General features: G+C 37.5%; 1 pseudogene; it reads right to left on the bottom strand.

Annotated features, from left to right (window-relative positions):
* Positions 1-746: 746 nt before the first annotated feature.
* On the bottom strand, positions 747-23,744 carry LOC118857598 (annotated as a pseudogene).
* Between the last annotated feature and the right edge of the window lie 1,223 nt (positions 23,745-24,967).

The following is a 24,967-nucleotide window of genomic DNA, read 5'->3' as shown; positions in this document are numbered from 1 at the left end:
CTCTTCTGCTATTTCTTAGCCTCATGACCGTGAGCAAGTCACTTCTTCTCTGAACCTCATTTTCTCCTTCTATAAAATGAGGAAGTTGTATTCAGTGACCTGTCAGGTCCTTTCTTTCCAGTTCCAAGTCCTATGATCCTAATAGTCAGGAAGCAGATATCCTAAGAAGTGATTCCTTCCCAGGAACTAGAGGTCTGGGTCTTCTAAAGTAAGTAGGACAAACTGGTTTGTGACCCTGGCCAAGTCATTCTAACTCTCAGTGCTCTAGGCAACTTTCTAAGATTGTAAATTACAGACAACATCTGCATTGATAGGAGTTTTCTCACCTGAGAAAACCCTTATACCAATAAAATCACAGGTCCAATCAATCCCTTTCCTTCTCATAAGACTTTAGAGTAAAAATCTGGCTGATAAGTGTGTAAACAAAAAGATTCCTAAATCTCTGGGAAATCTCTGCCAATCTTTTCACTGTGCCATTGTACATTATTTTCACTGTGGCATATACTGGGTTGTTAATATTGTTGGAATTGTATATTGCAGGGTGTCCCAAGCATCTTGGTGCAGTTTTGAGTTATTAAAACTTCAAGTGCAGAATTTAAAGAACACTAAGTGGGGAGGCTTTTGAGAGGAATCTTCATGTAGATGGGACCCTGGGGAACACTCTAGCTGTGGGAATGGGAACTCTGCTGATGGCAAGGAGTCTGGTCCTTGTGTACTCCCTGGTCCAAGTTCTCCTGAGGAATGTTTCAGAAGCTGTAAGTCATGGGTGGTTCAACTGGAGTTTCTTCTTTGGCCGCACCAGCCAGTTCAACAAAACACTTGGGGAAAATTCCAATGTGACCTCAGCAATGGCCCTCCAGCCACTTGTCATTCAATTCAGAGAGAGCATCCAGGGTATTGCCTTTCTAGAACTCTAGGTCTTCAGGTTCCTGTGCAGAGTAGCTGTACTGAGCAACGATTTGATAGAGCACACACTGGCCTTCACAGCATTCTGTTGCCTGACACTAGTCTTTTGTCTGCTGTTGTCTCCTGCCACATCTTTTTACGTGCCTCTTCTCCAGAAATTGTAACGAACTTCCCACTGTCCTGGTGGCTACAACTGAGCCATGCAGGAGCTTGTTTCTCAGCAGGGCTCTGAAGACAGGCACAGATGCTCCCCTTTTCACCTCCAGCGTCACAGAGAAGCTACAATGCACACTGAGGCTGACAGATGTGTCTGGGCTGCTGGACACCTCTCCCTGGTGTGATGGGACCAATATTTCAGGATATACTGTGGAGCCCAGAGTGAACATTTCAGGAAGAGGGAGTCCTTGAAGTGGAGAAATTGACTCCCCAGCTTGGTGTAACCAAAATGGCCTTTGTTTTCTTTGAGTGACTTAATTTATCTCAGTGAGCTTTACTGGGCCCTAAGCCCCAGGCCCAAACCCCGTTAGGTGTTAACGTAATCCATGTGGATGTGAACCTCTCAGGGTCCTAAGGGGAGGGGCCAACTCAAGAACCAATCACCAGAGCCTGAGCTCTGGTGATTCAGACGGTGTTTGATGTCTGAAGCCCTATAAGAAGGGAGGACAGAGCCATTTGTGTGGGGCTCTGGAGATGGTGTTGATGAGGAGACTCCGGGCAGCTGTAGCTAAGGAGCCCTCCAGCTTGTAAACCCAGATGTTGAAACTTTTTTGAACTCTGGTAACTATGTGTTGGGATTGAATCAGACAAAGTCTGTTGATGTTTGTAATTTGCTTGCATTTTGTTTTGAAGTTCAGGGTGCTGGTTTTTTTCCCCTGAACTAACTGAATAATATTTGAATGCTGAATTAAAAGTAAGCTTGTCAACCCCTTCACCTTGCTTTCCTTAATTAGGCAGATCAAAAGAACCTGTGCTGTTGGCAGCTTTCTGAGTGCTGGCTGTGGGTGAATCTTATACCCCTACAGAAGCTGCTACCCAGATTGTTGAAACACTTGGTTTAAATAAGACCTTTTAGGAGGTTCTTTTGTGGGTGAATGTGGGATTACATTATGACGTTCTAGTTTATCTTGTTTCAAATGGTTGATGGGCTAAATCAGAGAGAGTGGCCAGTCAATTTTCTGTGGCCTGAGAGGCTCAAAACCAATGTACTTGTCATTAGGATTGACAGATGAAATGACCTTGGGCTTCCCCAGGAAAACCATGGAATTCAGCTTCTCTACATCCTTCTTTTAGGGGCAAAAGATCTCACCCTTGGGAATTTGCAGAAGGTCCAGAAAGATTTGTTTCTGTACGTAATCCAGGGCAGCCTCTAGACTGACTGAACTCCCATCTGGTCTCTTGAAGATGGCTTTTTCTACTGGTACTGCATAGCTGCCATGTTGTATAATACCTCCCAAGCTTGTAGCTTGTACTGTAAACCCAAGCATTGAAGGCATTGTTTCTCAGGTTGGCCAAGGCCAGGACATAGTCAGAAAGAGCTTCTGGGAATCTTTCTAGTTGAAACTGAACCTCTCCTTTCAAGAAGAATCCAACAACCGCACAAGAGTCCTTAGTCACTGTTTGATCCAATGCCTGCAGGGCTGCCTCTGGATTCTCAGTTAGTAGATGCACATAGCCCATGTTGAAGCAGATCTTGGAAGAAGATTATTCAATTCTGGAGAATAGTTCCAAGGCTAAACCCCAGTCTTCCCTATCCAAAGCCTGGACAGCTTCATGCCAGCCCTTCACCAAATCTCCGTATGACGTTAAAGATGACCCCAAAGTGGAGCTGGCCTAGCTACTCTGTGGGAAATAAAGAGCTCTTTGAAAAGACATAGAGTGAGCACCCCATAGCTACAAGGTTGTCTATATCTTTAATTTTTATACCTAATCATATATGTCTTCTTTCCTGAAACTGTTTTTGCTTTCAAGTTATTTATAATCTATTTCTTATGCTATATAATCCAGTGCACATAAAAGTGCAAGTATAAAACTAGTATTCTACTCATAAAAGTTGAATTAAATTGAATTTCAAAGATTCCTCTGGATCAGGAGTTCTTAAATAATTTTCATTTTAGGCAATCTGGAGAAGCTTATCGACCCTTCTCACAATGATTTTTTAATACATAAAATAAATAGAATTACAAAGGAAACCAATTATATTCGATTACAATTATCAAAAGTGAAAACAAACAACACAAACTCAGAACCTGAGTTAAAAACCCCTGCTTAAATCAAATTATCAATTGCCAGGAAAAGACTGAATCTCCTCAACAGCTGAAAACCAATAGAAACATCAATCATTATTTTCCCCAAAGAAAGGTAAACAGGGCCATGCATGTTTAACATATAAATGAAAAGGATTAAGAATCTGGACACATAGTGGGAGAGGGGGGACTCAATAAAAACAGTTGGTTGATTATTTCATTAGACTGCAAATGGATCTTGATTGTGAAAACAAAATTTTTAAAGATAAATTTGAGTCAGAACCAGAACTTTTAAAGTAAGGCCTTAATGAGGCACTCTTCCTGAAGAAAGCACCAAAGAATCAAGATCAGGAGTGGCCCTTTCCCTTGGGATACCAGGGTTGCAAGACAGAGCATACATCAGTCTTGCTCTTTTCACCCAATGGAAGTTCTAAAGGCCTATTCTCTGAGTCTTGGAGAGGAGAAAAGAGATACAAAGAGAAGAGAACACATGTGGAAGAGTTGTAAGTAGCAATTTTTGTTCTTTGTGAAGCCCTGCACAAAATTTATACAAGACAAAAAGAAGAAAAACATTCCCTTAAATCAATTTTTTTAAAGACAAATTCTATGGCTCTTGGAGGTGAGGGGGTGGGGGAGATTATAGGACTATATATAGGATTATATAGACCTTTTTAGTAGGGAAACAGAAACCCTGGACCATCCTCTAGGCACATAGACCCTGTAACAATGAGAGGCTCACCACAGGAAATGGTATGGGGGGAAAATGAGTCAGGGCCAGGCACCAAAGTTTTCACCTAGGATGCAGCCACCAGGAAGAGATATATGTCATTAAGTAACTTCCTATTTTAACAAGATAATCTTGCTCACCAGGACTCAACTCAGATGTTTCTTTGATGTTGAAATACCACAAGTGTTGTCAGTTCTGTCAAAATTTATATATCTTAAGGCAAATCTTAAGTCATCCACCCTGGTTACAGATATGACATCTATTATGCACCAATCTATGAACCTTTAAAGAACAGTACTAGAGTACACTGTCAGCTAAGCAACTGTCATTCAACTGGGAGCTGTGATCCCAGCTTGACCTGTCGTCCCCAACCTTGTGATTGGCCCTGTTTCTTTTTCTTTGTCCTAGCTTTTATCCCTATGTACTTGACTTGTCCCAAATTCTCAACTTCTGCTTTTGTTGTTGCCATTGGCTTGGCAATTCTCTCTCTGTGTCTGCCTCGCAACTTGGCCTTCTACTTTGATTACTTGTATTCTTCTCTGATTCTGGTCCCGGTGTTCACCCTAAGGAATAAACAGTTATTCCTACTACTAGTGATCAGACTGTTAAGTTTTGTTGGGCCAACAGAGGTTTGCTTTGGGGAAGACAAAAGGGCTGAGAAAAAAGAGTAATCTTCCTTTCCTTCATAATAACCATGGAATACTAGTAAAAGCAAAATGTAATTTGAGTTAGTGTAGAGAACAGAGATTAGAAACATTATTGCTCAAGGTTTCTTTATCTATCAATCTATCTGAAAAAAATAATGTTTTAATTTTAAAGGAAAAATATATATATACATGCATGTATATATACATTCATATATACATGCATGTATACATATATATATTTCCTTCCTAGAGGCAATGAGTAACAAAGGAACAAACTCAAGGGCATATTTATTTAAGAATACTTTATAAATAAATACCATCTTGTTTCATGTTCTGCCTTTCTCTAGGGGACTCACAGAAATATTTCAAATGGATTCCCATAGGCCCAGGTTTCTCTAAGGGAGGTAGAGAAAGTCAGCGATCATCAGCACAGAGCAATCAAGCCATCAAGAGGCTGAGCGCCCTACCCATCTGGAACAAGCCACACAAGAGCTGGGAGAACTGTTCCCCCCAGACACTGAGCTGGCATGTTTAACAATGTGACTGGATGCTCTTGCCTCCTAGCTCTCCAACTTCCACTCTCTGCCCTTGGAGAGTCTGGCTTCCCTGCTTGCCGCTTGGAGACCCTTGCTTCCTGCAACTTTCAACTTAGTGCCATGGAATCTTATGCTACTCTGCCTCTAATCACCTAGCCACTCGACTAGCACTTTACGTCCTAGAATCCCATCTCCATGCCTTCATACAGCCTCTCCTCCATGTCAAAAGGGCTCTCCCTCCTCACCTCTGCTCAAGTTCCACCTTCCACCTTCAAACTACTTTGCATGTCTATTGCACATCCTGTGTTTTCCTTATTGAGGTCTAATTTATTTCCACTCAGTAGAATGGAAGTTTCTTCAGGACAGAAACTATTTCCTTTTGTTTGTTTTTATATGTGTAGCACCTAGGAAAGCTACTGGAACTTAGGAGACATTTAATAAATACTTGTTGAATAGAATTAAATCCACTTTGTCCTTTAGGGAAAGGAAGGGTTTGTATAAAGCTAAACTTATACCTCTGACCACTGTGTCACAGATACATTAGAGATCAAATGAGGTCAGCCTAGGGAGGACCATTTTCAAAACAAAGCTTAAGTGACACAGCAATGTAGCAGGAAGACCAATGGAAAAATAAAGGTTCCCTTTTGGAACCAGTAGCATCTGCATTTGCTAGGGTATAGGCCCTCTAGGGTTGGATATCCAGAAACTGGAGCCATTTTGGAGACTTAAATGCTCAACCTGGTCAAAACTGAATGACCACTTGTCATGTATGATGATATAGTAGGGATTCATTTTAGTATATGGATTAAAACAGATGGCTTGTGAAATCCTTTCCAACTCTCAAATTCTATAATTCTCTGAACCTCCTAGGTCTAGGGAGAACCATCCCCATTTTTCATATATAGTACATCAAATCTATATGCCAACCAGAATTCCTGCAGTTGCAACAGAGGTGACAACAGCCCCTTTGGTAGCGAGTACATCAGAAAAAGATATAGTCCAGGAGATTTTTGTCTGTAAGAGAAACAGTAGTAGTAGTACCAATGAAGAGGTGGTAGTATTGGTTAGGAAGGGAGAAAGACCAGAAAATAAAACCTATTAACAAACAGAGGGTATCAACCTTCCTGAACTGGTTAGCTATTTCAATGAAAAGCACCTAAAGAGGTCATGTTTGCTCACCAGGGGAAGGGAAGAAGAACCCTAAAAGGGTGGGAAAGAGGAATCCCAACAAGAACAGATCTAGAGAAGAAGAATTTTGATGCCAATGGTGGAGAGGTGGAGGGAAGGACCTGAATACAGATGTGGACACCTGGTGCTAATGTTATGCTGTGAGCTATTTAGGAATTTCAGGGCTATTAGCTCTTGGTAGCATCTAGACTGGCTAGGACCATTTTATAGTAGTAGGATGAAATCCAGTCCAATTGTAAGAGAAAAAAAATGTAAGGGAGTGCATCTTCTTTGGGGCTTTCAGTGCCCTGTATGTCCTCTGTAAATCACTATGCCTCCACCAGACTAGAGGGAAGATCAGAGAGTGCATTTTATGTATGTCTTCCTTGTAGAATAGCCACAGAAGCATGTGTTTTATCTGTCTAGTGCCATGAAGGCAAGGTGCCCTCAAAACAGACACTGAAAGGATTAACTAATGATGAAATAGATGCCCCCCAAACTTAACCAACTGTTAATTGAAGATACTTGCCATAACCTTCTCTTTCCTCTGAGGACATATTAACCTCACAGTTCTTGGTATAGTACAGTAGACAGGGACGTTCTTTCCTCATTGTCTCTGATAAAGAGGAAATAAGCCACAAGGCTCCTGCTTCACCTCATAAGCTTTTACATTCATCAAGCATTGATTAAACATCCACTATGTGCCAGGCACCACTGGGTGCTTAGGACACAAAGACAAAAGTGAAAGGGTCCTTGCCTTTAAGGAGTTTGCATTCTATACAGAAGACACACATACATACACATACACACACACGTATATGTGTGTGTGTATGTGTGTATACGTCTACATGTATATATTTATGTATAAAATAGTGGCAGCATATATGGAGAGATGAAAGGAGATGGACTAGTTCTCTGGACTAGTTCTACAACCTACACTCACACTCAGTTTGAGGTCTCTAGAGAGGTGACTACCTACTCACTCATAATTGTAGAAGTAAATCTAAGGGACTGTGTTTCTAGGAATAAAGGTCTTGAATTCCAACTGTTGTGCCCCCCATGAACAATTTTAGCCTTCCAGATTTAATTAGCTTATAGAAAAGATATTTCATAAAAGAATATAGCAGGAAAAGTTGTACAAAACCTCCCCTTCCACAAACCTGCAGTGCACTCCTCCATAAAAATATGCAATGCCTATGGGGAACATGAGCTCAAACTTAAAGATAATGATTATAAGGCATTTAGCATGATAACTGACACAGATTAAGCTCTATATTTTTTGTCATTCAATTGTTTCAGTTATGTCTGACTCTTTGTGACCTCATTTGGGGCTTTCTTGGCAGAGATACTTAAGTGGTTTGCCATTTCATCCTCCAGCTCATTTCACAGTTGAGGAAACTGAGGCAAACAGGGTTAATTGACTTTCCCAGTGTCACATAGCTGGTAAAGTGTCTGAGGCTAGATTTGAACTCAGGAAGATGAGTCTTCCTCACTTCAGGACCTGCACTCTATCCACTGTACTACCTAGCTGCACTAAAGCTCTACATAAATGTCAGCTATTGTCATTAAAATATAATAGTAGTATGGGATATATATGAAGAACATGTGTGACAATGGGGTACCTCAAAAATCCTGGCCTTAGAAATAATTTTTCCCCTTTCTAGAGTCTTTTTTGGAAATTTCTTTTAGCTATCTGCTGGCCAGACCATTCAGGCCCCCAGGATCAGTACCTTTCCTGAGTCAATAATTGATACTTTTCTCTGCCATGAGAGGACATACTACCTGAAGCTGGCCCTACCTTCCTATTGCTCTTCATCTGTATGTTCTCACTGTATCTTCACACTCCTAATGAAGATGTTTCTACAGCTATTGACTCTACCACTTAAGTGAATACTATCAGCTATTGAAGTCATTCAGCTCTGACTATTAATGGGACATCTAATGGGAATTTTGAATCTCTTGAATTCAAAAGTCACCTTCCATTTTGGGATACTTGTTCACCTAGATCAGGAAAGAATACATATAAAGAGATGACCATGAGCTTACACATGCGCTGGTGGGAAACCAGGTTGTCACCTTTCCCTCATTCAGCTCTCTGGAAGGCAAAGAACTTTCAAAGTTGAGAGAGAGAGAGAGAGAGAGAGAGAGAGAGAGAGAGAGAGAGACAGAGACAGAGAGAGACAAAGACAGAGAGATAGAGAGACAGAGACAAAGAGACAGAGAAATATCATGTTGTCTTTCAAGTGTCCAGAGAGAGTAGGAAGGAGATAATCTGAGGGACTATCCAAGTGTGAGGGTGTTTAAAGATCCTTATATTAGAGAGCAAAGGAACCTTGGAAGAACCCTGAGCTTTCATTTTATCTGCTACCTATGCCTACACAGCATGTGAGCCACTGCACCTCCATTTCTCACATAAGATATCCCCAGAATAAATTTGAAAGAAATGGAAAGGGAAATGTAATGATTATTGATTGAGCTTGGAGTTGTTTATGTGGGATTGATAATACAACCCATCGACTAGCTGCTTCAAAGACAATGATGGTGAGGAGGTTGTGAGGAAAATTTCTTTTTATTGAGCACTAGGTCAATCCACTGGACTGATTTCCTTGTGCATCATTAGTTGGCTGCTGTGTAAGAATAAAGAACTCCACCTGCGAAAGCTATTCAGATTAGAGCTCGTTGATTTATAAATCATGAATCATTCTCTCTAACTGAGGTGACCACACATGTGTTTAATCCTATATATATTAGAAGAAAAAAATGTTAACATTCTGAAGATGCCGTTTAATTGGCTGGCAATTCAATAGCATTTACCATGAATTTGAATACTACTTCCTTCAAGAATAGGTTCAATTTCTGATTGAAGTTCTGTTAAAGAGTTTTATAACCTTCCTGGGCAGAATAAAGACTCACTCCTAGAGCACAGCCTCTGTTGGCAAGCACCAGATTAGCCTTTGATGACACATTAAGTGAACATTTATCTCATTTACTAGCTCTAAGAAGTTGGTTTTACCAAGTACTAGAGATAGATCAGTGGGTGAAAAGCTGTCCTTGCTAATAGTTTCTCATTTAACAAAATGTTCTTTCTTCTTGTTTTCTTCATGTTTCATCCTTTCCTTAGAGAAAATGATGCTACTGTATTATTTACACATTTTGTTATGTATAAAAGTATATCATAAAACATTTTACTCAAGTAAAACAACTTAACAGTCTCTTTAAGTGAGAAAATTAATAACTATTAACGAAGAAAAAAATCAGGTAAAAATGTGAAACAAGGAGAAAAATCTTCTACAACCCTTTAACCTTAAACATGGTAGAACCAAAACAGATATTCAAGCAACACAGAAGCAGAGAAAATGCTTTTGTTCTGTATCTATTGGAAATAAGAATCAATTTTTTTGTATAATCCAAGATACTCAAATAAAGAAATTTTCATTTCCCTTTTCTTTCTAGAAATTACACAAAAATCATAAGGACATGTCACTTTAATCAAATCCATATCTGAAATATATAATTATGGAAATCACACACACACCAAAAAAACTAATTCTAGGAAATTTCTAAAACAAGAGAAGCTAGGGGTTAGATTAATTTTGGAAAGCCAAGTCAGGTGCCTGTCTTAACTGGAACCTATCTCTGAACAGCTTCAATTTCAAAAATTCCTAATAGAAAACAATGTTCCACTTTCTCCATTTTTTTCTATTTTTTTTAAGGCTGGATGAAGTTTAATGTAGTGGAAAGAGTCCTAGAATACTTAGGTTATAGTCCTGACTCTTTCCTTTATTAGCAAAATTCAAAAATCCAATTCTGCAAAAGCTTATATGAATAGTATGTGCTAAGTACTGTGCTAGATACTAAAAACAGAAAAACAAAAATTAAATAGTCCATGCCCTCAAGTGATATAGTATTCCACTCAGCCACCCACCTCCAAGATCTTGGCATCTGCTTTACTGAGGAAGCCCCTTCATCCCTGAGGGCTCTCCTTCTGATTAGATGGCTCTTCTCAGAATTTCTGTTCAAGGAGAGTGTCCAGGTCAGCCATTTCTAATTCTTCTCCAGACTGTGTTCTGGACTACCTCTAGCTCTCCTCAGCTCTCTATCCTAAAGCTTCACTACAGCCATGGAATTCACATACCAGATACTTTGTCTGCCCCACCCCACAGCAATTCCTTATAGATTTCTTATATGTTTTGTCTTCCCCCATCAGAATGCAAGCTCCTTGAGGGCAGGGAATGTCTTTCTGCTTATATTTGTATATCCAGCACTTATTCCAATACCTGCCACATAGTGCTTAATAAATGCTTATTATTGACTTATCAACTCTTCTCCCCATATACAATAGAACGCTGTCCATCAGTTATCTTTTGTTCTTGCTACATGACTGATCAATTTCTATTTTTGACCACATATACCCTATATTGCATATGTCATTTCTTCCAGGTGACAGTAAAGCATTGCCCCTTTTGTCTATGGAAAGTTTAGTTGGTGAAAGGGTCAGAATAGAATATTTGTATGAGGAAAAATAACAAAAAAATCAACCTGTGAAGAAATTATAGCTTCTCAGGTAAACTGTTGAAGAAAGATAGACTATTCTGAGGATCAGATAGAAAACTTCTCCTCATATTAATTTATTGAGAAGACCTGTTTGAAATCAGAGCAATGAGTGAGGTAAGGATAATTGTAGGACTTTATGGTCTATCAGCTCATTTGACTGCATTTAGAATTTTTAGGGTAATAAAAACAAAATATAAGCCAAATGATTATTTGGGGATTATGGGAAAATAATATGAGGACTACTGTCACTAATTACAGAAAGGTAGATTTTAAAAAAAATAAGTTTTTATCAGTATCTTTTACTTCTTGCATCATCATAGTGATCCCAAATATTTTTCCCAATTCACTTTCCAGACAGCAGCCCCATATAACAACTGCAAAAGTCCAAAATTACATTCAATGTGTAATGCTTGTGGACCTCCCACTACAAAGAAATGGATTAGAGCTGTCCTCTCAAATCTCTTCATTCCAGTCCGGCTTGATCTTTTAATAATTTTGTTAGGTTCACTTTTGATTTTTTTGGTACATAGTTGTTATTTCCATTTACATCATTGAAGCTACTCTGTATAATGTTTTCTTGGCTCTTCTCACTTCACTCTGTACAAGTTCCTACAGATCTTTCCATGCTTTTCTGCATTCATCGCACATCATTACCTACAGTAATATTCCACTACATTCATGTACCACAATTTGTTTAGCCATTCCCCAATTGATAGGTATCTACTGTACATGCAATTCTTTGCTATGAAAAAAAAATACTGCAATAAATATTTTGGTGTATATGGGGACTTCTTATTAATGGCTTCCTTGGGATGCAATTCTAGTAATGGGGTCTCTGGTCCAAAGCATATGGATATATTAATCACTTTATTTCCCCAACTGGAAATTCCTTTCCAAGATGATTGTATCATTTCACAGCTCTACCAACAATGTAGTAGTGTGCCTATTATTCTACAACCCCTCCAACATGCACCATTGCCATCTTTTGTCATCTTGGCCAATTGGCAGGGTATGAAGTAAAATTTCATGGTTGTTTTGATTTGCCCTTCTCTTATTATTAGTGCCTTAGAGCATTTTCCATATGATTTTGAATTGTGATTTCTTTTTTTTTGAGAACTGTTTGTTCATATCCTTTGATGGCTTGTCTATTACAGAATGGCTAACGGATAAATATATCATTTACGTATATCGAATACCAAACACTTATCAGAGATATGTGATACAAAGACTTTTTCTTAATCGACTGTTCCTTCTCTTTCTTACTCTAGGGGCATTAATTTTTTCTAGAGAAGCTTTTCAATTTCATGTAATCAAATTTATGTATTTTATCTTTTGTAATTGCCTCTCTCTTGTTTTGTTTAAAATACATTTCCTACCCAAGGTTGTGAGAGGCATATAATCTGTTCATCTTTTCTTTAATATGACATGTTCTTTAACATCAAATTTGTATAGCCAGAAAGAAATCAAATATTGTGGAGTCAGTTAGGGTCACACAAGATTTATTAGTTTCCACATTACAGGAATGGAGGGTTTAGAATATGATATTCTGAAAGGCAAAGGAGCTAGAATTACAATCAAAAATAATGTACCCAGCAAAACAGCATATAATTCCTTAGAAGACAATGGATATTTAATGAAATAGAGGACTTTCATGCATTCTTAATGAAAAGATCAGAGCTAAATAGAAAATTTGACATTAAAACACCATCTGTAAGAGAAACATAAAAAAAATCAACATGAAAAAGAAATCATATGGGACTTAATAAGGTTAAACTCTTTACATTCCTCTATGGGAAGATAATAGATGTAACTCCTAAGAACTATATTACTATTAGGGCAGTTAAAATGAGTCTACATAGACAGAGGGCATGGGTATGAGTCAATTATGTTGGGATTATCTCAAAAAAATAAGGGGATGAGAAAGATGGCTGCACTTGGAGAAGGGGGAAGAGAGAGAAAGAATAGGGAAAATTATCTTACATAAAAGAGTCATGGAAGGAAAAGTTTCTCCAGTGGAGGGGGAAATGGGGAGGGGGAAGTGTGGGTAATGCTTCAAACTCACTCACATCTGATTGGTTTAAAAAGTGAAGAATACACACACACACACACACACACACACACACACACATAACTGGGTATAGAAATCTAACATATCCAAGAGGGAAGCAGGAGGGGAAGGAGATAAGAAAAATAAGAAGAGGTGACAATATGGAAGGGTAAATTAAGGAAGGCTGTGATAGGAAACAAAATAGACTTTTGAGAAGAGACAGGGTAAAAAGAGAGGAGAAGGAAGAGGAGGAGGAGGAGAAAATAAGATAGAGGGAGATACACAGTTAGCAACCATAACTATGAATGTAAATGGGACAAACTAACCCATAAAACGGAAGCAGAGAGCAGAATAGATTAGAAATCAGAATCCAACAACATGTTTTTACAAGGGTGACACTTAAAAGAAGACACACACAAAGAATTATAATAAGGGGTTGGAACAGAATCTATCATCTTCAGCATCTGAAGTAAAAAAAAGAGAGTGGGTAGCAATCATGACCTCAGATGAAGCAAAAGGAAAAACAGACCTAATTTAGAAAGATAAGAAGGGAAATTACATTTTACTGGAAGGTGTCATAAACAATGAAGTAATATAGAAAAATTTTAGATCAAGTTTCTTTGATAAAAGCATTTTATTTCAAATAAAGAGAGAATGGAGTCAAATTGATAAAAATAAGAAGCATTCCCCAATTGGTAAATGGTCAAAAGATAGGAACAGGCAGCTTTCAGAGAGGAAATCAAAGCTATCTATAGCCATATGAAAACGTACTCTAAATCACTATTGACTAGAGAAATGCAAATTAAAATAACTTCCAAGTACCATCTCATAACTATCAGAAATGACAAATGCTATTGGGGATGTGTTAAAATAAGTACACTAGTGAATTGTTGGTGGAGTTATGAATTTGCCCAAATATTCTGGAGAACAATTTGGAAGTATACCCAAAGAGCTATAAAAGTGTGTATATACCTTTTGACACAGTTTTTTGACTACTTTTTCCCAAAAAGATCAAAGAAAAAGGGAGAGGAACTATGCGTACAAAAATATTTATAATATATCTCTTTTTTATTGGTGACAAAGAATTAGAAATTGAGAGGATGCTCCTCAATTAGGGAATGGCTTAACAAGTTGTGGCATATGATTGTGATTGATTACTATTGTACTATAAGAAATGATAAGCAGAATGGTTTCATAAAAATCTGGGAAGATCTATAAGAACCTATGCAAAGGGAAATGAACAGAACCAGGAGATCATCGTACCCAGTAACAACAATATTGTAAGGATGATCAACTGTGAAAGATTTAGCTACTCTGATCAATACAATGATCGAAGTTAATTCCAAAAGACCTTTGATGAAAAATGCTATACACTTCCTGAGAGAGAACTGATTAACTCTGAGTATAATTTTAAGAATAATTTTCTCATATGTAACTGATATCATATTGCTTACCTTTTCAGTGGGTGAGAGAAGGGCTGAAGGGAAGGGGAAAATTTGAAACTCAAAATTTTAAAAGAATTTTTAATACAAACAAATTACAGTTTAAAAATATTAAGATGTGGGGGTAGCTAGGTGGCGCAGTGAGTAGAGCACTGGCCCTGGAGTCAGGAGGACCTGAGTTCAAATCCGGCCTCAGACACTTGACACATGTACTAGCTGTGTGACCTTGGGCAAGTCACTTAACCCCCAATCGCCCTGCCAAAAAGCAAAAAAAAAACAAAAAAAAATATTAAGTTGTATGGCCATTTAGAATGCATTGTGAAATATGGTGTAAGGTGTTGGCCTAAGTCTAATTTCTGCCAGATTGCCTTACAATTTTGGCAGCAGCTTTTTTTTCAAGTTAGGAATTTTTCCTAAATAATTTATTTTTTCCACTTTATCAAACCCCAGGGTTATTCAGTTCTTTTACTTCTTTTTCTCTCTTGTCTAATCTGTTCCATTGATCAACCTCTCTATTGTTTAACCAATATCAAATGGCTTTGATGACTGATACTTTATAATAGTTTGAGGTCTGGAAGACCTTTTAGGAACCTTTTAGTCCTTACCTCTTTGTATCATTTCCCTTGATATTTTAGATATTTTTGTTTTCCCAAATGAATTTTATTATTATTTTAACAAATTCTGGAAAGTAAATTATTGATAGTTTGATTAGTATAGCATTGACAATATCCACTGATTTTGGTAGCTGTCATTTTTTTTATATTGGCATGACATAGCCATGAGCTTTGAATATTCCTCTAACTGTTTAAGTTATTCTTTATTTCTTTAGGGAATGCTTTGTAATTTAAGCTGTACAAGTTTTTTTCTGTTCTTTGATAGGGCAATCCTCAGATAGTTTGTGTATTTTGTAGTTGTTTTGAATAGGATTTCCCTATTATTATAATTATTCCCTAGTATCGCTTCTTTTATTTTGTTATTATATAGAAATGTCATTGATTTTTGACAACTTATATTGTAGCCAGTAACTTTGTTGAAGCCTCAGTTAGTATCTGAGCTGGTATCTCTAGAGTTTTCCCAAGTATACCATCAGCAAATAGGGAAAATGATATCTCCTCTTAACCTATCTTTATGACTGAACTCCAAGAATAGTAGTCCCTCAGATTGCCACACTTCTTCTAATCCATTCCACGTAACCAACAACCAACCATCAACCCTTATGGAGACTGGACCTAGCAACTACTTCTGCAGGTGTTATGACCCTTAAGTCCTTGCCAGCCAACCTGAAGACCTGGAAAAGAAAGTTCTCACCACCAAAGTCCTTGGGCACCATCATCATCAAAATGAATACTATTTTATAAGTAAAAATAACATGAAAGCAGATGAATTAATATCTTCTTAGCCATGAAGCATTATCATCTGACTTGAATCCAAAACCTACATGTGTGATCTCCTGCTTTCAGAATGCATTCCCTGAGATCAGAGACTGTCTTGCTATTCTATTTCTGTCATTAAAACTTAACACAGTGCTTTGCACATTGTAAACACTTGAATTTTTTTTATTCATTCATAGTATGTTCTTAATAAATGTTGATTGAGTGGATCCATTATCATCTTTTGCATATCTAGATTAAACTCCTTGAATACTTATCTCACAGAACTCTGATATGTGTGTGTGCCCATATGGCCATACTTTGTAAGTGTAAATCACTCTGTAGACATAAGCAATCATCATTGTTTTTAGAAGCAGCTAGTGGTGCAGTGGATGGAGCAAGAACTAGAGTCAGGAAGACCCAAGTTCAAATCTGGTCTCAGATACTTACTAAATGTGTGATCATGGAGAAGGCATTTAACTTTTATTTGCTTCAGTTTCCTCAACTGTAAAGGATATTGTGAGGATCAAATGAGACAATGTTTGCAAAAGCACTTGCACATTACTGGGCACATAGTAGACAGTATATAAATGATTATTTCTTTCCTTTCCCCTTTTTAGAACAGAACTCTTTGCTTAGTGATTGATGATAATCCTATTTTTATTTGTTTTTGAATTGACTATTCCTGCTCATGTCTCTTATGGAGTTGGACACTGTACAGATCAGTTACTTAAACTGTTTATTTGGTCTGAGGACAATTCACTCATTTAATTAATAAGACCCCACTCTAGCCTAAAGCATATTAAAGAAACATACTTTCAAGTGCTCTACTTATTTTGAATTATTTAAATCACATGAGATTAGATCCAGAATAAATTTGCCATGGCAGAAATTGCTTGAAGTACTAAAGCAATAGAATATTAGTTCATCTCTTTCCCATTATGATGCAGATACCTGGGCATAATTCTATGTTATGTGACTATAAAAGGATGAGATTTGGTTTTGCCACCTGGTTTGTGTAACTGGTGGCACTCTTTTAAAAGGACTCTTCATGCTTCTTCATTGTGCACTGGATTCAGCAGCATGCTGGTGAATGTTTAACAATGGACTCTCAAAAAACGTTATGTAATGCACTTTTAAATTGAATCTGCATGAGTAATATTTTCTCCATCACTTTCTCAATTCTAGGCAAATAACAAAACAATAAATCAAACTCTGATTTGTAACATTTACTAAATTTTCAGGTGTAAATACTCATATTGAAAGTTTAACAATCAGCCCTAGTCAGGCAGTTTGAGCTTGCTCCAGTACACCTTTGACTGGGCTCCTATAATACTATTTCCCATATTGGTGAATCAAAAGTGTACCATAATGGAGAGTTTTTTTTAATAAGCAACAAATATGGTAGCATGCATTTGGTTCTTTTATAGAAAGCGAATATAATGATATAACTCAATGTAATTCAATATGCACTTATTAAATACTTGTGCCAAGCACTAAGCTAGGTAACTAGTATACAGAGACAAAAATAAAAGGAAACAGTTACTGCCTTCAAGGAGCTTACCTTTTACTGGGAGAACACATGTACACAGCTTAATAAATACAAAATAAAGTGAAGTTCACTAACACTTGGGAGGATCAGAAAAGGAAAGGCCTCCAATAGGAGGTGGCACTTGAGCTAAGCCTGAGTTTTCAATCACCCTTGCTTTCTCTTTTGCATTATTCACTGTGGAAACTATGATGCTTCCTGAGTTCAAAAGAGTTCAAATTCAAACAACAAGTAGGGAATTAATCTATCTGTGAATCTACAGTATATTTGTTTTCATGCACGAATACACATTTCACTTCTGAATGGAGTAGACACAAGGAGTCGATTTAAAATATTTTGGCTTGTCCTTTAAATGATAACAAATGCAAAAGATTGGGATGTGGCTTTATTTTTCACTTTAATAATCTACATATTGTTTTGCATTGTAGTTATCATTGTATGTATCATATTTACCTACTAGATTACAAAATCCACATGGAAAAGAACTATGTTCTTCCTAAATTCTGTATCTTACCCAGCATCTATTAGGTCAAAATTGAAATCCTTCAGCTCATTACATTCACCCCAGGACTTCAGTGGGATGGTGAAAATATACTTGTCAAAGTACCTAAATTCCTATCAAGTAATGTTAGGCAATAGGCAATTAGCTCGTTTGGAGTGAATATGCTATTCAGGATGCCTGGCTAAACTTTTTTGTTTTGAGTGATATTCATTAGGTGATCAAATAATAAAAACTTCCTCCAGGCTTTTAGGATTTGTAGATAATTGTACTACTGATTTTTAATAGATCAATCAATCCACAAGCATGTATCAAGCATTTATGATATGATAGGCATTGTGTAAAGCACTGGTGATACAAAGAAAAAGCAAAAATAGTCCCTGCCCTCACAAAGCTTACATTCTAATGGAGGAGATGTAAATATACACATAAAATATACATATGTATTATATGCACACATATATATGTATATACACAATACATGTGTATATATGTGTGTATGGACATGCATAGGTACATGTATATGTATGTATATACAAACTCCTAAAAAGGAGATAGAATATAACCTTAGACAAGTTTCAGAGGAAGAAATCCAGGTCATCAATAGCCATATGAAGAATGATCTAAATCATGAATAATTAGAGAAATGTAAATTAGACAACTCTAAGTTACCCCTCACACTCATTAAATTGGCAAATTTAGGGAAAAAAAGGAAAACGAAAAAGGTTGGATGGGCTGTGGAGAAACAGGTACATTAATGCAATGTTGGTGGAGCTTTCAAGTAGTCTAGCCATTTTGGAAAGGAATTTATAACTATGGTCCCAAACCTATTAAACTGTGTATACATTTTGACCTAGAAATATCACTATTCAGTCTATATCCTGAAGAAATCAAAAAAGTGGAAAAGAATACATATGTATAAAAATTATATCAGCTCTTTATGTGGTGACAAAGAATTGGAAACTGAGGAGTATAGTATATAAAGTATATTATAGTGTATAAAGGTGATTTAATGCTATTATTCTATAAGACACAAAGAAAGATGGTTTCAGAGAAACCTTGGAAAACTTTTATGAACTGATACAGAACAAAGTAAGGAGAACCAGGACAATAATTTATATAGTATTACTGTAAAACAAACAACTTCAAAAAACTTAGAAACTCTGATCAATGGAATGACCAACCACAATTCAAAGGACTCATGATGAAACATGCCATCCACCTCCTGATATAGAGGTGATGGGTTCAGAGTATCACACATATTTTGGATATGGCTCACACAGGAATTTGTTTTGCTTGACTACACACACACACACACACACACACACACACACACACACACATTTACGTATATACAAGTTTTATATTTCTTGCTTTCTCAGTGAGGGATAGAGAGAGGTGGAAGAAAGAGAATTTGGAGCTGAAAATAAAATTATGTTGTTTTTTTTTTTTAAATAATGTGGTCTTAGAGGAGAAAGCACTACCCAGAGAGTTCTCCTGCAGAGGTGGTGCTTAAGCTGAGTCTTAAAGGAAATCAGGGATTCCAACAGCTGGAGGTTGGGACATAGTGAACTCTGTGCAAAGGGACAGATAGTGCAAAAGAACTAAATTGATAAAAATATTTATTAAGTCAGTCAACTAGCATTTATTAAGCATCTATTATGCATCTGGTACTGTTCTAGGTGTTGTGGATACCAAAAAATAAAAAAAGAAGCAAAAAAAGTTTCTCCTCTCAAGGAACTCATAGGCTAATTGAGGAGACAATATACAAACAACTATGTTCACCCAAGATCCAAACAGGATAAATTGGGAAGGTAGGATGTAAAGATGAAAGAGTTCTAAGTATGGAGGACAGCCCATGAAAATGCTTAGAACTAGAAGATGGTGTATTGTGCATGAGAAACAGCAAAAAAACCAGTATTACTGTATTTCAAAGTATGTGGAGGGAAATGAAATGTAAAAAGAATGGAAAGGAAAAGACTAGGAAGGGGTCAGGTTATGGAGGTTTTATAACTCATACAGAAAATTTTATATTTGATCCTGGAAGTGATTAAGAATCACTGGAGTTTACTAAATCAGGGAGAGGGGTGACTATAGTTCTCTACCCCTCTGCTCTTCTGGACTTCATTACTCCCTCAACATACTGAGCCACCTAACTGCCCCAGTGGATAGAGCTCTGGGCCTGGAGTCAGGAAGACCTGAGTTCAAATCTAACTTCCTAAGTGAGTCACTTAATCTCTCTTTGCCTTAATCCATTAGAGAAGCAAATGGCAAAGCACTCCAGTAGCTTTGCCAAGAAAACCCTATATGCAATATGGTTCATAGGGTCATGAAGAATCAGACATGACTGAATTACTGAACAACAACAACAACAGGAACCAAATTTAAGCCTGGCACATAGTAGGAGCTTAATAAATGTTATTAATAAAAGTCTATATTACTGGTCTCTAAACTATGTAGAGGGAAGTAATGTGTAAGAAGTCTGGTAAGGAAGGAAAGGTCCAGGTTGTGAAGAACTTTAAATCCCTAACAGGAGTTTGTATTTGATTCTGGAAATAAAATGGAAACATTGGAGGTGTCTTTTGGGGGGTGAGGGAATAAGGTGGTGGGAGAACAGGAAGGACCCAACCAAATCTAATTTAGGAAAACCACTTTTGCAGCTGTGTGGTTTAGAATAGAGAGAAACTTGAGGGATGGGAATAGAAGTTCACACCCAAGCATATAAAGAGTCAAAAAAATTCTCTTCCCCCTTCCAATGAACCTATACCTCCCAGGGACCAACACAGTTATTTACACTAAAGGGATTTCCTGGGGTTGAGTCACCCTTTCATCCCCTTCCTCAGGCCCCAGACCCGGAAAGGAAAGCTCTTTGGATTGTTAGAGAGTAAAGCACTATTTGTACCTCCCAGCTCTATTACAGTCATCCCAACTTATATCCATTCCCAGCTTGCTTCCCCTACTCTTACATTAACACCACAAAAAAGAATAGATGCTGAACTATACTGTGGAAATTCAGAAAACTGAAGACAGACTTTAGTACAAAGCCTTAAATCTTAAACTACTTCTAAGCTCGCCCAAAATGTCTTTATTTAAAGTGAGATTATTACCATCCCCTCCCAACTCCCCTCTTATAGTACATTCTACAAGATTCATATAAACATATTAATTAAAAATATATATGAATACTTTCTAGACAAGGCAAAGAAATTTCTTCAAAATTTCTGAGAAAAAGATCTAATTTTGTCATTTCAAATCTCAGGTGAACTTTGAATGCTTTCATGGGGTTATTCTAGCCCTACTTCCAGTCAGGTCTTCTGTGAAAGCATTGCGAACAACCTGAATCACCAAGGATTAGAGGTAATTTGAAGAGATCAAAGGGTATATATGAATTTGGGGGCATCTCAGGAAGCCCTATCATTGAAACCAGGATGGTTTGGTATCATGAGTTGTTTGAGGCTGAGTGGTCTAGGCTCTCTGAATTCACAAAGCAGAAACAAAATTATCCACCTGCAATTTTCAAGAGATCCACTAGAAAGTGAGCTGTGTCCTGAGAAAAGTCCTATTACCTTTAATTCAATTATGCCCTGTGGACTCTGAGGTTCACTGAAAGCAAGGCAGCCTTTAAATCATCCATTTCTCTTGATGGTGCTCTGTTGCTGGCCTCACTAGCACAAGGCTACTTCTAACTCAGCCCTGCCCTTTTTTAATCATAGCTTTCTCTTAGGACTTCTCACTGTGGCACCCCTCTGACCTCCACCCAGCTTCCTCAGAGGACATTTATGGTTTGGGAGTTAATGAATCCACTGTAAAACCCTGTTCTTCATCTTCATACAACTTAACAGCTTTGAACCTTATATCCTTTTCACTGTCTTCCTCTGCTCATTTTACCACAATTTTGCTTCCCCAAGATAGTACAGATTCATTTTATATATCTCTTCTATGTTCCCATCACTGACAAATAATGAACAATTCTTTAATCTGTCACTATTAGGTTCCTTCTCTATGAATCTATTTAAATTATCTAACAGGAGTGAGGAACCTGCGGCTTCAAAACTATATGTGGTCCTCTAGATCCTCAAGTTCGGCTCTTTGACTGAATCCACACTTCACAGAACAAATCTTATTAATAAAAGGATTTGTTCTGTAAAACTTAGACTCAGTCAAAAGGCAGCACCCAAGAACCTAGAAGACTACGTGTGGCCTTGAGGCCACAGGCTCCCCACCCATAGGACTCTAAAACATATCTCTCTTCTCTAGCTTTTAATCTCCCCTACTCTGGACTGATGAGAGTAGAACTTATTTAGTGGCAAAGTGAAATCTTTAAGCACAATCTTCAATCATTGACAAGGACAAGAATAAATGATCTTTGGATTATCAATTGGTTTAGCCATTCCACTAATATTCAGTTGTTTCAGTCATGTCTGATTCCTTGTGATCCCATTTGGGATTTTCTTGGCAAAGATATGAATAGTTTGCCATTTCCTTCTCCAACTCATTTGACAGTTGAGAAAACTGAGGCAAAAAAAGTTAAGCGACTTGCCCAGAGTCACACAGCCAATATGTGACTGAGGTTGGATTTGATCTCCCTGATTTCTAGGCCCCGTGATCTAGCCAATTGATTATCCAACAGCCACACTAACATTAACACACTTAAACAAGATTGTATTTTCTCTGTCTCTGTCTTTCTCATGCTCTCACACACAAATATACACAAAAACTAGTGGCCAATGATAGTATGCATATGCATATTCTAACTAACAGTTTAAATAGGCCTAAGGATTAGAAAGTTTTCATTTAACAAGAAATTGGCCTCTCATTTATATACATCATTAGATTGAAGATTTAGAACTGAAAAGGACCTTTGGGGACCATCTAGCCTAATCCTCCATTTTTTTTATTAATAAATTTCTTTATTTATTTTTAGTTTACCACGCACGGTTCTACATAGTTTTGAGTTCTAGTTTTTCTCCCCTTCCTCCCCCCTCCCTCCCCAAGACGGCATGAAGTCTCATATAACTGTCATGTATAACTTCACATTGAATTAATTTATGCACTAGTCAAGTCGTGGAGAAGAATTTTGACCAATGGAATGAATCATGAGAAAGAATCCTCCATTTTACAGATGGAAAAACTAAGACCTAGAGAAGCTTGCCTGAGAAGGTGGCCATGCCATGATTTAAACCACTGTACCTTGGGGCCTTAAATCACTTGAATGTTTTACAAAAAAAAATATTTCTGATTTACTCAGCGAAAACAACGTTTTCCTTGTACACAGAAAACCAAACCAAAACACAACACAAACTGTGTAGTAAATATGTGTGTGCTTCTCTTGTCAGTCAATAAGCATTTATTAAGTACCTACCCTGTGCTAGTCACCAGGCTAAGCACTGGAGATTAAAAAAAAAAAGATACTGCCTGGGCCATAAGAACTTAAAATCTATCAGGGAAGAAAACAAAAAGAAGCTGAAAATGGGGTAGGGGGGTTAGAGAGGGAGACGGTACCTGGCATAGGACATGATGAAGTCCATAGAAGTACAACCAGCTGAGGAAAAGAAGAGATGGCAGGCCTGAGAGTCCTCCCTAGATGGAAACTTTGGGAGGAGCTCTTTGTTCAACCTCTCAACAGAAGGGCAGGGAGTGCTGAGGGTATAGATGAGGCAGATGAGGCACTGAATACCAAGTCTGATACAATCTAGAAGGAGAATGTGGTTATTGTTGGAGAAACATTGGGGTGTGCAATGGGGAAGTTCAAAGGAGTGAAGCAGATGAGAAATTAAAACATCTTGTCTCCCTATACCAGCCTTGTACATGTATAGAGTAGCTATGTTCATAAAAATTATAGGAACACAGTATTTCAGAGCTGGAAGGGATCTCAGTGATCATCTCTCAAACCTCAAGAAGTGTCCCTTCTAGCAAATGATCATCATAGATGCTGAGACGTCGATTCCTTTGGAGGCAGCACATTCCATTTTTGAATAGGTCTAATAGCAAGTTTTTGTTTTGTCTTGTTCTTCCTGACAACATGCCTAATTTTGCCTCTTTGCGACTTCTACCCATTGCTCACAGTTCTGCTCTTTAGAATCAAATGGAACAAGACTAATGACTTGTATACATGATCACCTTTCTCCCCAGAGCCTTCTTTTCTCCAAGCTAAGTAAATCCATTTTGATCCTCATACATCAGGGAATTTAGACCCCTCCCCTCTAAATGCTCTCCATCTTGTCAGTATCCTTCCTAAAATGTGGTTCTCAGAATTAAGAATCATACTTCAGATGTGGTCAGACCAAAGCAAAATATGATGATACACTTCCATCCTTATTCTTCTCTTAATGTAGTTTGAGATTATATTCACTTTCCTGGCTTCCATATTCTACTGTTAACTTATATTAAGCTTGAAGTCCTTTGAAATCTCAGATTTTCTTCAGTCGAACTGCCATCTCATCCTGTCTCTGCTATGTTGGAACTGTGAAGTTGATTTTTTTGGATCCCAAGGGTGAGACTACATTTTATTTCCTATTTAAATTTCATCTGACTGAATTCAGGCCAATACACTTGCCTGAGGAGATCTTTTGAATGCTAACTACAGCGTGCTAGGTATCCCTTTAAGCTTTGTCACCTGTATATTTGTTAAGTGTATTATAAATGATATAGTGAAATGATATAGAGTGAATACAGTGACTTTACTGATAAAAATGTGAAGGGACACAGGGCTGGGCACAAGTCCCTGAAGCACTCACTGGAGAACCCCCTACCAAGTGGTTATCAAACCATTAATGACTACTCTTTGTACTTAGTCTTTCATCCAACTACTAAAAGTAAGCCAACCCATACTTTATGTGTTTTCCACTAGAATAACATGAGAATAAACACTTTTCAAAAGGCTAGGTTAACTTTATCTAGCTATAGAAATCTAACTATAGATACATCAAGGGGAATGCCTATACACACATATACACACACACACACACACACACAAACATATCTATATGGCATATCTATCTACCTATCTAGATCTATGTATCTATAGATATAAGGAGGAATGTTGTGTATGTGTGTATGTGTCTGTAGACATATACACACATATATGCACATAAACATGTATATATAGCATATATATCTATAGATCTTTATGTATGTATAGATAGCAATCTATTGATAGATGCTTATACATATACACATATGTGTGTGTATGTGTGCATATCTCTATCTATGACTCTTCCTTATTCCTCACTCTCTGCTCTTTCCACTATTTCACACTGTTGGTGTTCTACATTGCTGCT

Source organism: Trichosurus vulpecula, chromosome 7, assembly GCF_011100635.1.
Source record: "Trichosurus vulpecula isolate mTriVul1 chromosome 7, mTriVul1.pri, whole genome shotgun sequence".
Classification (NCBI taxonomy): Eukaryota; Metazoa; Chordata; class Mammalia; order Diprotodontia; family Phalangeridae; genus Trichosurus; species Trichosurus vulpecula.
This window is presented reverse-complemented; position numbering and strand designations above follow the sequence as displayed.